At 39.8% G+C, this 19,702-nt stretch overlaps 1 pseudogene; it reads right to left on the bottom strand.

Annotated features, from left to right (window-relative positions):
- Positions 1–1,922: 1,922 nt before the first annotated feature.
- LOC114225875 (MICOS complex subunit MIC26 pseudogene) lies at positions 1,923–2,631 on the bottom strand (annotated as a pseudogene).
- Positions 2,632–19,702: the final 17,071 nt, after the last annotated feature.

Raw genomic sequence — 19,702 nt, 5'->3', positions numbered from 1 at the left:
GTGTTCCCGTCATTATTCCACATGCTGGTTAGTAATTTTATAAATGCCTGAAGTTTCCAAAACATTGCACTAAGGAGAATGTTTTCAATCAGATATGCGGGGCGGGGGGGGATATCTCAAATTGACTACAACAGAAATGGAAATGATCGTCTCATGGGCCTGGGATGCTTAGAAGGGAGAGTTGTCTTCAGCTGAGGCTTGAGCTTATACCTCAAACAATGGGATTAACAGACTGTTCATTCCATTTTTTGCCTCTGGTTCTTTGATGATGGTTCTATTTTCAGTGAGTTTTGCCTTTCATCCTCTAACACTCAATCCTGGGCTCAAATCTTCCCCCACTACATATAACATGAAGAGTGAATCTCTTTCCTCTATTTAAATAAAAAACTGCTAGGCTTCAGTCTGCTGGATCAACCTAAGTCACTGCCCCACATGCATCCCTCCATTCCTGAACAATCAACTGTGACTATAGATTTGAGATTCACTGACTGGTTTGTTTAGGTTTCAGCCACAGGCTCTGCCCCTGGAGACCTGGGTAGATTCAGCTTCTCCAGAAACACAAGGAGCCATCTGGAGATACATGGATACTCAAATGTTAATCAGGGTAGGCTCACTCAGGAAAAGGGAAATTCATCCTATACAGCTCCACTACCAAATATCAACAGAAGGCATTTCATGTATTTCACAGTACATTCCTAACATTTGGACAATAACATTCTCCTGACAAAACTGTGAGATAGGCCTCATTGGTTGCACATTTGTCAGAAAGAGGAAACAAAATTTAAAATATTATGTGACATGTCTAAGACCTGTCAGACAGTTAGGAGGGCTCAAGGACCCCATCTTCGACTAGCCATACGGGTGAGTGGTTCACAGAAGTGACCATCCTAAATGAACTTTCTAATAAAAGCGTCCAGTGCTATTTTTTCTTCTGGTTTTATGAAGAGATAAATAATATATAACATTGCATAAGTTTAAGGCATACAACATAAAGGGTTGTTATATGTATTAACATTGCAAAATGATGATATATGTACTAACATTGCAAAATGATTACCACAGTAAGTCTAGTTAACATCCATCACCTCACATATTTATAATTTTTTTCTTGTAATGAGAACTTCTAAGGCCTACTCTTTTGGCAAATTTCACCTATACATACAGTATGGTTAACTTAGTCACCATGTTGTCAATGATTTCCCAGAACTTCATTATCTTATTGCTGCAAATTTGGACCTTCTGACTACCTTCACCCATTTTGTCCTTGCCTCTGGCTACCACCAACCTGTTCTCTGTATCTGTGAGTTCGGTATTTCAATTTTTATCATTCCGTGTATGAGTGAGTTCATACAGTATTTGTCTTTCTCTGTCTGACTTACTTCATTTAGCATAATGTTGTTGAGGTCCATACATGTTATCACAAATAGCAGGATTTCCTTCTCTTTTGTGGCCAAATAATAGTTGAATATATATCACATTTTCTTAATGCATTCATCCATCAGTGGACACTTAGGTTGTTTCCATGTCTTGTGTAGTCTACATAAGCCTCCAGTGAATATGGGGGTACAGATATCTTTTCAAGACAGTGATTTCTTTCCTTGTGATAAATACCCAGAAATGGATTTACACAATCATGTGGTAGTTCTAATTTTAATATTTCATGAAAACTTTAACCATTTTCATGTGGCTGCACCAATTTTCATTCCACCAACACTAGACAAGGGTACCGTTTTTTTTAATTTGGAATTTTAATTATGTACATAAATAGCAACTTGAGAATGAGGAGTTCTAAGGCTGCACATTATCTCTAGGTGAAAGGATTTCTGATTAGTCCACTTGCAGTATGGCATCACCCAAGATAACAAAGAAGACTAGTATAGTTTGTCCTGAAGAAGAAAGCCAGTTTACTATATTCAGTACTGGCTTCTCTGCCATTTTTCTGTAGAAATACTGGTTTACTGCATGGAGTTTCCAATGTTTACCTATAACTGATTAAAATGGGCAGAGCATGGAGCATTCTATTTATTTCCAGGTGAATTCTTCACATTTCCTGGCTTTTGAAAGTTCTTCCACAAATCTTCTACGACTATTATCCTCGTAAACCCCAGTCACATAATTTCTCCCCACTGACCTGGACAAATACGATGGCTTGTTGTGGATAATAAAGAGAGGCAGCAAGTCCCATGAATCCAGGTGGATACACCAGCTTCTTTATTTTTGAACCTCTAGCCAAAAGAAGTCCAACAATGCCAGCAAAACCAATAACACCAAGTCTTGGAAAAAATCCAGGAGGTGCATTTTGGAGATATTCATAGCTGCCTAACCCCCATTGAACCAAGCTCTGCACCCTGGGCTTAGTTTGTGAGTACATTTCCTGACACCAACTTGTATATGGCTCACAGTAACGTCAGAGATGTGAAATGCTTTCTTCAAGTGGGGTCCTTGGCTCCTCCACATATTTAGATTGACCCTCAGGGACGGAGTAGAGTGAAAGCTCATTAACCTTCACAGAAGTTTTGTGAAGTGAGTCCTTTTTAGGTGATGCATAGACTCTGAAGGTGAGCAGACTCAGGCTGGCTGGCCCCACAGACCTCTGAATTACCTTGAACATGCTGCTGGCAGAGGTGGCTCCGGCGGGGTCACCAAGGGTACCCTTTTTTTCCACGTACTCAGTCAACACTCTTGTCTTGATAAACTTGATAATAGGTCTTCTTATCTTGTCATAAATCTGGTAAGTTTTACAACTTTCTTCTTCCTCCAGGATTTCTTTTGCTATACATATAAATTATAAAATAAACCTGTCGATTTCCACAAAAATACTGCCAGGATTTCTTATTAAATTGTTTTCAAAGTATATATCAATTTGAAAATAATTGACTTTTTCACATTATTAAGTCCATAACCATGATCTCTACCTCTGATTTGAGGTTTTCTTTAACTTATGTCAATAATATTCTCATTTGCTTAGTGGAGAGCTCTGCAAAAGCTTAATAAAATATGTTCCTAGCTATTTCAAACATTTGTACTTATAATAATTTCATTTTTAAATAAATTTTTATTGCTTTATTTCTGGTAAGACATAAAAGGAAGAAAGAAAAATGCTTTTGTACCTCGAGTTCATATCCAGGTGTGTGGCTAAATTTTATTAGTAATCCCAATTAATTACCTTTAATTTTCTCTATATACCATATGTTCTTTATAAATGATTCTAATTTTATTTCTTCCTTCCCACACCTTCTGCTCCTCCCTTCTTTTTTCCTTCTTTATTGAATTGCCTTAGACGTTTAGTACAATGTTCAATAAGAGGAGTGATAGTGGGCAACATTCACCGTAGTCAATTTCAGTTAAAATGGGAAATACTGTTCCAAAGCTAGCAAAACTCATCACATGTACTCAAATGATTTTACATCTGAGCACACTTAGGAGTCTGAAATCAACCATATTACTTCTCTATTGCTGCATAACAAATAACTACAAATTTAGTGTGGGTTAGAAAAATACACATTTATTATCTCACAAGTTCCAGGGTGAGGGATTCAGGCACTAGCAAACTGGTCCTCTCCACAGGGTCTCACAAGGCTGCAAGCAAGGTGGCAGCCAAGACTTGTTCCTTTCTAGAGCTCTAGATATTATTCCAACATCACATAGTTGTTGATAGAATTCATTCCTTGAGGTTGTAAAACTGAGATCCCAGCTTCTTACTAATGGTAGGCTGACCATGCCAGTTCCTAGAGGTCAACTACAGTCCCATGCCACATTGTTCACTCCATAAGCACCATGTAACATGAATGTTTGCTTCTTCAAAACCATCAAGAGAATCTCTCTCTTCAATCTCTGAACAAAGGGACATCATATGACTTTTGCCAGGCTCTATTAGTTAGAATCAAGTCACATGTGCCATGCACTCAAAGAGAAGGGATTACACAAGACCTGGATCATTGGGGCTCGATAGAATATGCACACCACACAAGCAAGTCTCTTAAAAGTGAAGCATGTTTTCACTGTCATGCCACATTGGAGATTTTCAGGGAAAGCCTGGATAGCTCCATCTCAAAATGCTAGAGGAAGAATTCCATCATCAAAAGATATGAGTCCAAGAGATCTTTCACATCTTGTCAGTGAATATGCCTGAATCCCATCAAGGTAGGACTTCCAATAGAGATGGCATGGTCAGGCATCTTCACTTCAGGGGATCAAGGCGATCACTGTATAACCCCACACCCTGGTACTGAACAGACATTAAGGTGAAAGACTTCATTACAGGTGTTGACAGGATGTTCCAAAGGATCAGCAGAATCTTAAGCAAGGCTGAAATGGTTTACATTGAGGATCACCCTCTGGGACAGAGCAAAAACTTTACTGCCATGAAAGGAGAACTTGAGTAGCACAGGAAAGGCACGGTGAGGTTGTCAGCTTGGGTGAAGGGCTGACAGCTACCAGCCAATTGAATGGACCAAATCCACAAAGGTTTGGCCACAGCTACTTGAAAATGACTTACGTGTGGTCAGAACAGAATAACCTTTCTTGTGAGTAGGTCAGGTTCCCTAGCTATGTAGGCAGTAAGTGGGAGGCAAACAGAGCCTGAAAGAGGAAATAAAACTGCCTGGAGAAAATGGCACAGCCCAGAAGGGCACTTTGCTAAGGATTGTTTGGAATATTTGCTTCTGAGTTTCCTTCTGTAATGGTTTTCCATTGCTGCTGTCACAAATTACCACAAAGTTAGCATCTTAAAACAATATGCATCTCACAATTCCCTGGATCAGCGTTTAGTGCACTACTTGGCTCAACTGGATTCTCCGCTTAGGGTCTTACCAGGAAAACACCAAGCAGAAAGAATAATTTTCCTTTCTGGAGACCCTTGGGAAGAATATGTTTCTAAGATCATTCAGATTATTGAAGAATTCACTTCCTACTCAAGTGGTGCCCTTCACTGTCAAATCTGCATAGGCACATTGAACAATTTATGTGTCTTACATATTTCTGCTTTTCACCCCTGCCTTCCTCTTTTGCTTTTGGGGACTCACGTGATTACATTGGGCTCAGCTGGATAACCCAGGAGAATTTCCCTATTTTAGGGTCAACTGTAGTAACCTTCATTACTGAAATGCCCCTTTGGTCCTATAACACAACATATTCATCAGTGTGTGATCTCATCATATTTATAGTCCTGGGGATTGGGGCCTGAGACCATCTTGGACACCACTCTACTGTCCACCTCACCTTCTACCTAGATATAGATAGATGATAGATAGATAGATAGATAGATAATAGATAATAGATAGATAGATGATAGATAGATAATGTCTATCTATCTATGTATGTATATATCTGTATATATCCACATTTATCTATATAAGTACAAATAGATACAAGATAAATGTGGATATATACAGATAGATATAGATAGATATACAGATATTTCACAGAACTATATATATATACAGAGAGAGAGAAGTAAACCTTCATGAATGATGTCACCATTGTTCCAGTTGCTCCAGTACAAATCTTCAAAACTATGCCCAACTCCTCTTTTCTTTCACAACCCGTATCCAAATTGTCAGCAATCCTTAAGCTCCTCCTTCAAATTACACCCAGACACAGACAACTTCTCATCACCTCCATGTTCTCCTGGACCTGGTCAGCACCCTAGGTGGCCTGAAATAGCTTTCTATACTTTGCATCTGCATACACATTGTGTCCCCGTATTCCATCCTCAAGATATTAGCCATAACTATCATGTGAAAATGTTAATCCTGCCATGTAATTTCTCTGTTCTCAGCCTTCTAAGGCTTATAATCTTTCAGCAAAATCTGAAGTCTTCAAGATTGTTGAAAAGCTGTGCCTTACCTGGCCTTTCACACACGACAGTCTCATTGGTGGTTAGAGTCAGAGCATACATGGCTACGGTGGGAAGTAGAAAGAATGGAATCAGCTAAAAATACTATCAGTGAGGGTTCACGATTTCTGAGACCAGGAAATTTTTATTCAAAAAAATTAAGCCATGCAACTGGTAAAAGGTAACTAGCAATAAACAGTAGTAGTCTGTGACTGTGGTGGAACAAAACAAAAGCAAGACCACTCCATAATCATGGATGAACCCACTGTCAGAGGATACTGTTCCACTACAAAAGGAATCAAACATCTGCCTCCCATGGTGAATATGTGTGATTACAGCCCTTCTCTCAATAACAAATCTTTATTTCAAATTCATTCCTCTCACTCCATAGATGAAAAACTTTAAGATACCTGCAATGCTCAAAGTCCATTCAGGAGATATCAAACATACAGTAATTAGAACAGGGAAAGTCTAACTATAATTGACTGGTACACAAAAATTCTTTTAAACCATCAAAACACAGTCATGTTGAAAAACAGAGTGAAGAAGAAAACTATCAGTAAATTAGGGATAGTAGAAATTTCTTCAATCTGCTAAATGACATCAATAAAATGCTACAATTAACAATATATACAGTTGAGAAGCCCTGAATGCTTTCCCCTAACATAAGGAATCAGAATTTGGTAAAGATCTCTGCTCTTATCACCTCTAGGTAATCTTTATGAAGGTCCTAGCCAGTGCAATTGGCAAAAAAAAAAAAAAAAAACGGAAAAAGACTTGTAAGAACTCAGAAACATTGAAACAAACTGACTTTCCTTCCAGATGATATGGTTACACACATGTACACCCACACAGACAGACACACACACACACACACACACACGCAAAAAACGTTTGCTAGAAAAAAATAAAGTGATGTCATAAGATAGAAAGTCAATATATAAAAATCAATTATATTTTCCACATGTTAGTAATAATCAATGGGAAATGAACATTTTTTAAAAACACTCTCCAAAACAGCATAGAAAATATGTATTTATTTATGGACAAATTTATCCAAAATATGCCAGACCTCTACAGGGAAGCTACAAAATATTGATGACACAAATCAATCACCATAAATAAATGTACACACATTTTGTACAAGTCTTAGAACAAACAATAATGTTAAAGTATCAATTTATCTATCTTCAATTCAATCTCAATCAACATGTTGGCACGCCTTTTTGTAAAAATTGACTAACAGTTGGGGCACCTGGGTGTCTCGCAGTTGGTTGGGCGTCTGCCTTTGGCTCAGATCATGATCCTGGGTTCCTGGGATGGAGCCCTGCAGGGGGCTCCCTATTCACTGGAGAGTCTGCTTATCTCTCTCACACTCTACCCCTCCCCCTGCATGCTCTCTCTCTCTCTCTCTCTCTCTAAAATAAATAAATAAATCCTTTTTAAAAATTGACAAACAGATTCCACAACGTACATGACAAAGTAAAAACTGAAAGGTAGCCAAAACCATCTTGAGAAACATCAAAGTTGGAAGAATCACACCACCTGATTTCAAACTGACAGCTATATTAATTAAATCACTGAGATATCAACTTACAGAAAGTCTAAAAATACATTCACACATATACACTTAATTCATTTTTGACAAAAATGCTAAAGCTACTCAATAGAAGAAAAGAAAGCCTTTCAACAAAGTATACTGCAAAAGAGTAGTACTACCCGTTTGATAAAAGAAATAAACCATGATTCAGACCTTTTCCCACACACAAAAATCAAAGACTTGATCATAAAACCTAACATTATAAATAATCTGGAAGAAGACCTAACAGATAAACTTTTTAAACTTAGGGTATACTAACATTTCTTTGACAGAAAACCAAAAGAAGCCCTAACAGGAAAAAGAAAATTGAAAAACTGGATTTCATCAAAAATATGATGTTTCATTTACCATCTCAGTCCATTAAATAGTAGTTCCTAGTAGCACTAAGCTTTGTAACCTGAGAAGAAATATATCTAAATGGACCAAATGGATGAAGAATTTTGAGTTCCAAACATTCATTGCATCTCCAGGGTTGTTCCTTTACAAGATGAGCAAATCCTAGAGAAAAACAGGTGTCCAGTTAAGATAGAACAGGTGCCCAGTATTTACACTCAGTTACAGATTCCTGGTAAGGAGAGGTGAGGTGTGATCCACTTGCACATAGCTACTAATTTCACCCACAGCTATTATGAAGCAAAACCTTTCCTGTAAATATAGGCGCATATTCTTGTGTACATCATTTCCATTTTTGTGTTCAGAAACTGTGTCCTCTGTAGGCCACGGGGGCCAAAACTGAGCTTCCCCATGCATCTCCTTTAGGACCCAAGAATGTCTAGGGAGCTATATAAGCATTTCAATCCTTTTCTTGGCCAACAAATTTTTGTTTCACATTCATATGATTTTAATCCTTCTGCTGAATTCCCAAAGACATTTCTTATCTAAGTGCATCATACAAGTAGTTTTTTTCCCCCTACTTGCCTGGAGCCCATTTCCCTAAAAAGACATGCAATTCTTGGCTACAGCACAACAGACTAATACATTCAAGTGGACCAAATGGATGAAGAATTGGATGTTCCAAACATTCATTGCATCTCCAGGATTGCTCCTTTACAAGATGAGCAAATCCTAGAGAAGAACAGGTGCCAGGTTAACACGAATACTTAACACCCACTGCAGAATCCTGGGGCCACCAGGAGAGGTTTGGTGTGATCCACTTGCCATATCAGCTAATTTCACCTACCCAAAGCAAACCCTTTCCTGTAAATATTGGATGCATTTTCTTGTGCAAATCATTTCCATTGTGTTAAAGGGGACCGTATCTTCTCTAGGTCACAGTGGGGTGCCAGGAGGGGGGGCCTGACCTGAGCTTCCCCATACATCTCCCTTAGGAGCCAGGGATGTCTAAGGAGCTATGTCAGCATTTCAATCCATTTTGTAGCCAAAGATTTATTTTTGTTTGAAATCCTGATAATTTTAAGTCTTCTCCTAAATTCCCAAGACATTTCTTATCTGAGTGTATCATACAAGTAGTTTTGGGTTTTTTTTCCCCTACTTTAATGGAGCCCATTTGCCTGACAATACACGCAACTCTTGGCTGCAGCCCAACAGACTAGGGACAGGAGCCTAATATTTTGTCAGGTCCTAAATGAAGAGCTTTCAACTCCACTCTCTGGGCCAACTTAACCTTTCACCTTCTCATCAGAGTTTCAGTATCAACAGAGCCTGCTGCAAACAGACTTCCACACAGCAACATAGGCCTCAACTCAAGAACTCCCACTGGAAATCCAGCCATCCTTCTTGTCACACCCCACTCAGTAATGAGGTCAGGGATGTCCTTGCAATTCTATTTTCCACCCAACAAGTAGCAACACAACTTGCTTCTGTTGTGTGGGACTTTCCCTGAACTTCTTCTGCTACAATGCACGTAAAAATAAATCGCCACTCTATGAGTGACATTCCTGTTCTGCCCATCACATATTTGACAGTTTCTCTAGCATCAACCAGAACACAACACAAAACCATATTTTGCCTGATGCTCTTCATTGGAAGGGCTTCTTTCATCAAACACCACTGAGTTGTTAGCAACTATTTTTTAAATAGACTGGCAGAAGAATATGCCTCAAATAGTGTTCAAACCCAAAATCCCAAGACAACTTTACAAAGAAATCTTATTTTATTTCTATTAATTCCTATTTGATTTCTGTCAATCCAATTTCATTGCAACATGATGGCAGAAACATCTATCATATAGTCACATCTATGGGCTCATAGGGACTACCTAGGGCTAACTCTAAGTAAATCCACTGACAGGTTTGGCTCAGGGTCTGATGAAAGTCACTTTGTGAGAAGAGGCTAACAGGATTTCTACATAACGACTATGATTTTACCAAAACCCCAATAGTCCTAATAATCTCTGACATTCTTGCTTACTAGCATGATCTGAAAAACATGACAATGTGTTGCAAATTTGAGCAATATCTTTATTTCTCCAGGTGAAGGAATTCTCATGAATTTCAGAGATGGGACACAGCTTGGAATATTAGCTGGCAATTTCAACTACCCTCCAGTCTTCTATGGATACTAAAGTTCTTCCTTCTTTGAGTTTATTCCTCTGAGGAAAGAATGATCATAACATATGGTAATTTGACCATAGTGGTCATGAATTCCAAATCCTGTCTAACTAAATTATGGCAACATGCTAATATACACACATTTCCCTATGGATGTACAGTAAACATACACTGAGATCTAGTCTATGAGAATTCATTTTGTATAAGGGTGACTTAAACTATTATGGAAAAGAAGGTGTTAGCTATGTCTATTTTTTTATGACCTACTTTTTTAAAAAATTTTTATTGTTATGTTAATCACCATACATTACATCATTAGTTTTGGATGTAGTGTTCCATGATTCATTGTGTATAACACCCAGTGCTCCACGCAGAACATGACCTCTTTAATACCCATCACCAGGCTAACCCATCCCCCCACCCCCTCCCCTCTAGAACCCTCAGTTTGTTTTTCAGAGTCCATTGTTTCTCATGGTTGGTCTCCCCCTCCGATTTCCCCCCCTTCATTCTTCCCCTCCTGCTATCTTCTTTTTTTTTCTTAACATATATTGCATTATTTGTTTCAGAGGTACAGAACTGTGATTCAACAGTCTTGCACAATTCACAGTATCTATGTCTATTAAGGTATACAAATCTCTCTTGGCCCTTTGCAATTCCTACATAGCCTTGATCCCATCAAGTCCAGCTCAAACAACAGAACACACCTATTAAATCTTCAGTAGTCCTCTTTACCTCTTCTCCAATAACATGCGAAAATCGTCAATAAAAAATAAAACAGATTTAGTGAAAATCAAAGTCCAAACTCAATCATTTCCTTATCAAAGCATGAGCATGTTGCTTTTTATGAATTGTGCAAGGCTTAGTGTACTGCTAGTAAGAATCGGGGCAAATTTAAACATTCCCATGTAGCAAGTGTGTGAAAACTGGGCAGACATCCACAGTGGAAAGGACAACACACCACTACTTGTTCATATACAATATCAATCCCATTATACAGTCAGGTGTTGAAGCCCTCCACTCAAAACCCACCAGAAGCCCAATTGTAGTTCAGGAGCTTGGGTTCATCAACCCTGCAGTGGGGGGAGGATACACATGGGGAACTGCAGAGAGGTGTCCCAGCTCAAGGGTGTTAGAAAACACACAGGATTGGGACTTGTGTTAGGTGATTTGGGGGAGGTTGTAGGGAAGCAGGCCTCTGTCTTGGATTGAACACTGTCAGGAAGCACAAGTATGCTATGATTGGGGATCTTACCAAACCTTTTCTAGAAGGAGAAGAGACTGGAATGAGGCAAAGCTGAGATAGGTAATGAAGCAGCATCACTCATTAACTAGGAAAAAGGGTTCTCTGCTGTTGTGGGTTTGGAACACTGATATTGCTTGTCTGCATGGAAACAACACTGGGAAGTGATCTTGCTCTTTGCCTCCCTTCATCACAGTCACTAAGTGCCCTTGCCTGCCCTTGGTCTTCTATGACTTTCCATGTGTGTAATGGGAGAACACCATTTCCTAGCCCTCAGGCCAGCTCAGCCTCCAAAGTCCAGCCATGCCAGGCCAGTTCCCAGATGCCTGAGCTGTTTTCCTGCTTCTCACCTCCTAAGTCATTACAGAATAGAGCATAATCATGGCTCAGTTAATAGTAGATTTTGGTGGAATCCAAAATGGACTTTTGGTTCCTAGGAAATATTGATTAGTGCATTCAGGTGAGAGAAACCTGTAGTCTCTAGTGATATGTCCAAGAGGTGTATCTTATGTTTAAAAATCGGGGACAATGTACAAAATCCAATTCTCAGTCACATAGGAGGGACTAGATAAAATTCAAAGTAGCTGTCACTGTGATTTACTGAATCATTGCACAAGCACTCTCCAACCTCTTAAAAATATAGATTTTTGATGTTGCACAACATCAAAATTTCCAAAATTTTTTGGAAAACCAAAAAGTAGAGATAAGACAGAGATGGTAGACTTGGTAAGTAGTTGGATTAAGTCAAATGAAGGGACAAGTGGCCAAGCCCAGCAGGATAAAATGCAAGGCCCAGGCAAATTCCATCTTAGTTATATTTCATTATATTCTTCATTTGTTGAGGATGACCACAAAAGGATAAAATATATTGTCAAGAGAGTTTCAAGAAAGAATGAAGAATGTGGCTTCTTTCTTGGGAATCTGCAAGGAGACTAACATATGTCAAATGGCACTGAATTCTGTGGAGTCAAAGGAACATGACATGTTCATCCTGAAAGAAAGAAACAGAATTGGCAGCCCTGGAAAGGAGCCTAGGGAAGCTGAAGTTTTGAGAGGATAGGAAGTAGGCCAATATGCATTAGTTTTTCCTTTACCATAACACAGAGCAACCCAGCCTTCTTCTCAAAAGGGATGAATACTCCTTCCCCTCCCAAAAGCTACCACTGCACTCCTTGAGCAGGGTACCAAGCAATGGCACCGACACTGAAAGACTATAAGCCATATTTGAAAACGTTTCCTCAAGACTTTGACTGTTTAAATACAAATCCAATCTCTCCACATGTTCCAGGGAAGTGTTTCATTGTAAGTTTTCCATTTCTTCATCTTTGCAGTGTTTACTTAGTAGAATGACTCTGAGATTTAAATTACATCGATATGTGAATTGCATACTGCAATGTCTGGCATGTGTCCACACTCAATAAATTTTGTAATCAATGTTCCATGAGTGTGAATGACAGAAAAGATGAACCAGGACTAGGGACTCTGTACTTTCTTGATCTTCAATGAATGCCCAAATTCCCAGAAATACCTTGAATAATGCTCACAAGCCTCTGCCTCGGGGAAGCCTCACTTAAAGCTGTTGTCTAATTTTAGAAAAGCCTTTCAAGGAAACGGCAACTTTTTGGTTAAAAAAAAAAAGGAAAAAACACACATAAACAGTTACCTGACCCAAAAGAGACACTTACTTTGGTCTTTCTAATGACATTTCCACTAAAGATGAATTTTCCCTATAAAATGCTAACATTTTAAGACTATGCAGGTATACATCAAAAACTAATGATATAATATATGGTGATTAACATAACAATAAAAAATTTTTAAAAAAGACTATGCAGGTAAATTATTGAACAAGAGGCTGCAAATCTCAGGCTCCTCTGAGATCTATCTGTTGACTTGATTTGTAAAACCAAGAGGAATTAGAGAATGATGAAAACAGAACTACCTCAGGCCTTCTCCCTCTTGCCCCCAAAATATAGTCTACTGGGACAAGTACAGAACCCGGGAATCCACAAGCCCCATAGAGAAAGAACTTAGAAGATGAACCATGAGAGATGATGGGCTCTGAAAAACAAACTGAGGGTTCTAGAGGGGAGGGGGGTGGGGGGATGGGTTAGCCTGGTGATGGGTATTAAAGAGGGCACATTCTGCATGGAGCACTGGGTGTTATACACAAACAATGAATCATGGAACACTACATCCAAAACTAATGATGTAATGTATGGTGATTAACATAACAATAAAAATTTAAAGGAAAAAAAGTCAAAAAAGAAAGAAAGAACTTAGATCAGGTGGATTTACACTTTAGAAGGCCAGTTGGAGCAGCGCTGGTCTTGGTATCAGGAGCTTCAGTGGTGTCCTCATCAATGTCACTGTCCTCAGTGATTTCATCGTAAGTGGTGGTGATACCAGTGAAGCCACCAGCTGGAAGTGAAACAAGGAGGAAAAGATCCAGCTGAGACACTTGACTCTGCCACAATAAACAAAATTTATCCTGCCCAAGCTTGGAGGTTGTTCCTCATTCTGAATTCAACTCTGCAAATGTCAACAATTCTGTCACATCCTAGGCCTGGCTACCCACTTTCCTTTGGCCTCATTCTTCATAGTCCTGCCTTGTGGGACAGAAAGAATTTGGGTTTCCCTATAAGGACTGCAACACTAAGAGAAGACATAGGCAAATATTTTCTCCAAGTTTACATAATTCACAATTTATATAAATCCATGCCAGAGACTTTATATTCTCTAATGATATATAAGAAATCAGCACATTTTCTATATGTTCATAATGAACTTTAGAAACAAGACTGTGCTTCTCCAGGCTTCTGCTTTGGAGTGTCTATACTCTGTCCTCCATGGCTGTTTGACACGAAGTTGGGATGGAAAACAGTCAACACAGGAAGGAGTGGATGTGTAAGCATAGCCTTACCAGTAGAGCTATCAGATGAAGCATCTGTTGAACTCTCTGAAAGAGAAAAAGAAAAAATAGGTGAAAGTTGAACATGAGTATTGGGGGGGTGGAGTGAAGAGAGATTATGGACAATATTGCAGGTTTTCACAACTGAAGAACCTTAGGCTTTCTGAAACATGCTGAAGGCAGAAAGATGCACAGATCATATGAACCCACAAAAATCCCACACAAAAAAATAATACGTCTCCATTTTTGCTTTCCTGAAAACAACCTCTGATGACCTTCTTAAACATATTGTCCTGAACTAACAATGAAGTTGCATTCCAAGGTTAAAACAGAAAACACCTGACTGAAATGTCAAAGCCTAAAGGGAGAGTCCACTCTATCTTGAGTGGTCAGGCAAAATGGGGATGGAACAAGGTAGTGGAGTAGAGAACACAGAGGTTAGCATTCTAAGCCCCTCCAAACCCACATCCACACAGAGCTTATATCATAATGTACTCTTGCTCCAGACCTTATTTCAGGTAAGAAGCTTTACTTACAGCCCAAGACCAGGAAGGTGGAAACTGCCACCAGGACCAGCAACGCCAAGCCCTTCATACTGGTGAATTGATTAGCAGGGAGCACAGAGAAGAAAGCGTCAGAGCTCAGGAGGAGGTGGGACTCTGACTCCAGCAGTCCACATCCTGACATAATATAAGCAGAGGGCACCAATCAGAAGCTGCCAGACTAGAGTCCAGGCTAGTTAATGTCAGGAAATGTTTTTACTGGGAGAAACCACTAGAGAGTCAACAGCACAGCCAGAGGCCCTTTGGAAAGGTCACAACTTCAGTCTCTTGATTCTGACACAAGTTTCAAGTCAAGAGTTTCCCATATTAAACATTTTCCAGAAAATAATTTTGCTTCCAGGCTTCCTCTCACCTTGTAGGGTAAAGTGGCACCATGATTACCAGCTCTGCTGACAACCTGGAGGAGCCCAATACCCAGGCTTGCAGGATTACTCAAACCTGCAGTGCTCCTTTCATACACATTAGAAGTTGGATGACTACAGTGTGCATGGCCCTAAGTTTCCTGAAATCAGAATCATCAGGGTATGGCAGCCTGCTCTCTGAACCATCCACCTAGGTCAGACTGTACCTTCCTCCAGTGATGGCCTTCCTCATGTAAATGTAGATACTCTCATCTGACACTCAAACACAGTGAGCCCACACTGATAAGATCTCTCCAAATTTAAGCACTTCTTGTGGAAAAATTCAAAGTCAAAGAGAAAGATAGAAAATGAAATGAATGTTTACTAATTAATGTAGGCATTGAATCAATGAATTCATGCAACAAATATTTATTGACTGCTACACTTTAGAGAAACAGCAATGAACAAAGCACATAAAAATTCCATGGATACATGCAACTGTGGGGATTCGTCCATTAAAAAGTAAACCGACAATTTACATGGAAAATATTTATTGTTATGTTAGTCACCATACATTACATCATTAGTTTTTGATGTAGTGTTCCATGATTCATTGTTTTCGTATAACACCCAGTGCTTCATGCAGTACATGCCCTATTTAATACCCATCACCGGGCTAACCCATCCCCCCACCCCCCTCCCCTCTAAAACCCTCAGTTTGTTTCTCAGAGTCCATAGTCTCTCATGGTTCATCTCCCCCTCCAATTCCCCCCCCCATTTTTCCTTTCCTTCTCCTAATGTCTTCCACGCTATTCCTTATGTTCCACAAATAAGTGAAACCATATGATGATTGACTTTCTCTGTTTGACTTATTTCACTTAGCATAATCTCCTCCAGATCCATCCATATTGATGTAAAAGTTGGGTATTCATCCTTTCTTATGGCTGAGTAATATTCCATTGTGTATATGGACCACATCTTCTTTATCCATTCATCTGTTGAAGGGCATCTCAGCTCTTTCCACGGTTTGGCTATTGCGGACGTTGCTGCTATGAACATTGAGGTGCATAAGGCCCTTCTTTCCACTACATCTGTGTCTTTGGGGTAAATACCCAGGAGTGCAATTGCTGGGTCATAGGGTAGCTCTATTTTTAATTTTTTGAGGCACCTCCACACTGTTTTCCAAAGTGGCTATACCAATTTGCATTCCCACCAACAGTGTAAGAGGGTTCCCCTTTCTCCACAACCTCTCCAACATTTGTTGTTTCTTGCCTTGTCAATTTTTGCCATTCTAACTTGTGTAAGGTGGTACCTCAATGTGGTTTTGATTTGAATTTCCCTGATGGCTAATGATGATGAACATTTTTTCATTTTTAAATTAATTTTATTGCTTTATTTCTGTTAAAACCAAAAAGGAAGAAAAATGCTTTTGTATTTGACTTCATAACCACTTGTGTGGCTAAATGTTTTAGTAATCCCAATTAATTATCTTCAGTTTTCTATGTATGGCATGTGTTCTATATAAAATATATTAATTTTAATCTTCCTTTCCAAACCTTCTACCCCCTTCTTCCTTTTTCCTTGCTTTCTTGAACTAGCTTAGCAATTCACTACAATGTTGGATAAGAAGAGTGATAGTGGGCAACATTCACCATACTCAATATCAGACAAAAAGGGAAATATGTTCCAAAGCTAGCCAAACTCTTATCACATGTACTCAAATGATCTTATGCCTAAACACATGAGGAGTCTGAAATCAATCATATTACTTCTCTATTCCTGCATAACAAATGACCACAAATTTGGTGTGGCTTTAAAAAAATACACATTTATTATCTCATGGATTCCAGGGTGAGGAGTTCAGGTACTAACAACATGGGTCCTCTCCACAAGGTCTCACAAAGTTGCAAGAAAGGTGGCAGCCAAGACTTGTTTCTTTCTGGAGCTCTGGATCTTACTGCAACATCACATGGTTGTTGACAGAATTCATTCCTGAGGTTGTAAGACTGAGAGCCCAGCTTCTTACTGAGGGTCGTCTGAGGCCACACCAGGTCCTAGAGGTAACCAGCAATTCCATGCCACATTGTTCTCTCCATAAGCACCATATAGCATGAATGTTTGCTTCTTCAAAGCCAGCAAGAGAATCTCTCCCTTCAACCTGTGAACAGAGCGTAATCAAGGCAGTGACATCATATGAACTTTGCCATGCTTTATTAGTTAGAATCAAGTCACGTGTGCCATGCACTCAAAGGGAAGGGATTATACAAGAGCTGGATCATTAAGGCTCATAATAGAAAGTGCACACCACACAATGAAGTCTCCTAAAGGTGAAGTATGTTTTCACTGTCATGCCACATTGGATCTTTTCAGGGAAAGCCTGGATGGCCACATTTCAAAATGCTATAGGAAGAATTCCATCATCAAAAGATAAGAGTCCAAGAGATCTTTTACATCCTAGTCACTGAATATGCCTGAATTCCATCAAGGCAGGACTTCTAATTAGAGAAAGCATGGCCAGGCAGCTTCACTTCAGGGGATCAAGGAGATCACTGTATAACCCCACACCCTGGTACTGAACAGGCATTAAGGTGAAAGATTTAACTGTAGGTGTTGACAGAATGTTCCAAAAGGATCAACAGAATCCTAAAGCAAGGCTGAAATGGTTCACATTGAGGATCACACTCTGAGACAGAGCAGAAATGGGACTGTCACCTGCCATGAAGGGAGAACTGGAGGAACACAAGAAAGGCACAGTGAAGTTGTCAGCTCAGGCAAAGGGGCTGATGGACAGGTTGCCAGCCGATTGAATGAACCAAATACACAAAGGTTTGGCCACAGCTACTTGAAAATGACTTACTTGTGGTCAGAACAGAACAACCGTTTTTCTCAGGTTCCCCAGATATGTAGGCAGTAAGTGGGAGGCAAACAGAGCCCGAGAGAAGGAAGTAAAACTGCCTGGAGAAAATGGCACAGCCCAGAAGGACACTTTGCTAAGGGTTGTTTGGAATATTTGCTTCTGAGTTTCCTTCTGTGATGGTTTTCCATTGCTGCTGTCACAAATTACCACAAAGTTAACATCTTAAAACAATATGCATCTCACAATTTCCCTGGATCAGAATTTAGTGCACTACTTGGCTCAACTGAATTCTCTGCTTAGACTCTTACAAGGCAAACACCAAGACAGAAAGAATAATTTTCCTTTCTGGAGACCCTGGGGAAGAATCTGCTTCCAAGATCATTCAGGTTTTTTAAAAATTCACTTCCTGCTCAAGTGGTCCCCTTCACTGTCAAATCTACAAAGGTAAATTGAACCATTTATGTGTCACATATTTCTGCTTTCCACCTCTGCCTTCTTTTGCTCTTAGGGCCTCAAATGATCACATTGGGCTCAGCTGGATAATCCAGGAGAATCTCCCTATTTTAGGGTCAACTGCAGTAACCTTCATTACTCGAATGTCTCTCTTGTCATGTAACAAAACATATTCATCACTGTGTGATCTCATCATATTTACAGTCCCGGGGATTGGGACCTGAGACCATCTTGGAGGCCACTCTACTGCCCACCTCACCTTCTACATATACATATGTGTGTGTATACACACATATACACATATACATATATACATATCTACATATGCATATATATATTTCTATAGAGACAGTCAACCTTCATTAATGATGTCACCATTGTTCTAGTTGCTCAAGTAAAAGCCTTCAGGACTATGCCTGACTTCTCCTTTCTTTCACAACTCATATCCAACTTGTCAGCAATCCTTAAGCTGAACCTCAAAATACACCCAGACACAGACAACTTCTCATCACCTCCATGTTCTCCTGAACTTGCTGCACACCCTAGGTGGTCTGAAATAGCTTTCTATACTTTGTCTTTGCACAAACACTGTCTCCTCATATTCTGCCTTCAGGAAATTAGCCGTAATTATCATGTGAAAATGTGAATCCTGTCATGGAATTCCTCCACTCTCAATCCTCTAAGACTTATACTCTTTTACCAAAATCTGAAGTCATCATGATTGCCGACAATCTGTGCCTTACCTGGCCTTCCATACATGACAGGTAGGTGATTGGAGTCAGAGTACATATGGTTACAAATCAAGGATTATAATGGAAAGAATAGAGTCAGCTAAAAATACTATCAGTGAATGTTCACAATTTTATTTCTAAGATCAGGAAAATTTTGTTAAAAAAATTAAATAACTGGGGAGGAGCAAGATGGTGGAGGAGTAGGAGACCTAAATTTCGTGTGTTTTCAGGAATTCAGCCAGATAGGGATCAAAACATTCTGAACACCTACGAACTCAACAGGAGATTGAAGAAAAGAATAACAGCAACTCTCTGAACAGAAAAGCAACCACTTTCTGGAAGGTAGGACATGCAGAGAAGTGAATCTGAGGCAATATTCAGGAAGATAGATGGCAGGGGAGGGGCCTCCGTCAGCCGCTACCAGCACGTGATAGAGCAGCGGAGCACAAAATCAGAACTTTTAGAAGTCGGCTCCACTGAGGGACATTGCTCCAGTGGCTAAGTGGGGGTAGAACCCTCGCTGGGACAGTGTGGTCCCAGGACCCTTGGGGTCACAGAAAGACCGGGGGTGCCTGAGTGCAGCAGAGCTCCCAGGTATCAGAGCGGGGAAGCCAGCTGCAGAGACGGAGCCGAGGAGTGGGGTCTCAGCCCGGGGTTGCC

The sequence above is a fragment of the Eumetopias jubatus genome, unplaced genomic scaffold (assembly GCF_037043125.1).
Source record: "Eumetopias jubatus isolate StellerSeaLion01/CBP00866 unplaced genomic scaffold, mEumJub1_p1.0 scaffold_8, whole genome shotgun sequence".
Taxonomy (NCBI): Eukaryota; Metazoa; Chordata; class Mammalia; order Carnivora; family Otariidae; genus Eumetopias; species Eumetopias jubatus.
This window is presented reverse-complemented; position numbering and strand designations above follow the sequence as displayed.